This window comes from Suricata suricatta, chromosome 5, assembly GCF_006229205.1.
Source record: "Suricata suricatta isolate VVHF042 chromosome 5, meerkat_22Aug2017_6uvM2_HiC, whole genome shotgun sequence".
In the NCBI taxonomy this organism is placed as follows: Eukaryota; Metazoa; Chordata; class Mammalia; order Carnivora; family Herpestidae; genus Suricata; species Suricata suricatta.
The window spans coordinates 52526365-52527409 of record NC_043704.1 but is presented as its reverse complement, the minus strand read 5'-3'; positions in this window follow the sequence as shown (position 1 = coordinate 52527409).

The following is a 1045-nucleotide window of genomic DNA, read 5'->3' as shown; positions in this document are numbered from 1 at the left end:
TCAAGAATTGGTCACTTAACTGACAGAGCCACCCAGATGCCCCTAGACTTAAATTTTTAGGTGTAAATCATGCCTCAGGATTTTAAAAGAATTTTTACATTTGTTTTATTGCTTTCAGTATTGCTACTGAGAAGGCTGGTGGTACTTTTATATACAGACCTATGCCTGTGAACTTTGTCTCTCTTTTCCCTGCAAATTTTCAGGGTCCTCCTTTACCCCTCAGGTGATGAAATTTTGCAGTGATGGACTTGGTGTGAGTTTTTTGTTTCTCAATTCTTTCTGTTGGGTACCTTAATCTCTTTTCAATGTGGAGATACATGTCTACCAGTTAAATAGGGGAATTTTCCTTGTTTTACTTTATTTCTTTTTAATTTTCCTTCTTATTTTCTCTACTTTCTTTATCTGGAAATCCTATTATATAAATGTTGGACTTACTGAATCAATCTTTTTTTTCTTATATTTCTATCCTATTTTTCTTTGTCCTATTTTTATTTTCTGAGATATATACTCAACTTTTGTTTCCAATATTTATTTTATTTTTAATTTATTATATTTTAATTTGCTAAGATTTTTTTTTCTTCTTGTTATCTGAAATATTCCCTTTTGGGGTAGCATTCTGATTTGGGGCTATAGGTAAATATTTCTCTCATTTCTTTAAGAACAATAAAATATTTTAAAACTTTTATTTTGTTTCTTAAATTCTCTCGTTGTTGTTGTTTTTCTGTGTGTTTTCATTTTCATGTTTTATACTGGAGACTTTCTACAACTGGCTGTGGTCCTTGGCCTCTTATTTATATTAAGAATGAGGCACTGGGGACACCTGGGTGGCTCAGTCCGTTGAGTATCTGGCTTCGGCTCAGGTCATGATCTCACCATTTATGAGTTGGAGCCCTGTGTCAGGCTCTGTGCTGTCAGCTCAGAGCCTGGAGCCTGCTTCTGATTCTGTGTCTCCTCTTTCTCTGTACCTCCTCTGCTTGAACTTTGTCACTTTGAAAAATAAATAAAAAAGAATGAAGCACTAATAGTTTTATTGGAGCCCTGTTTT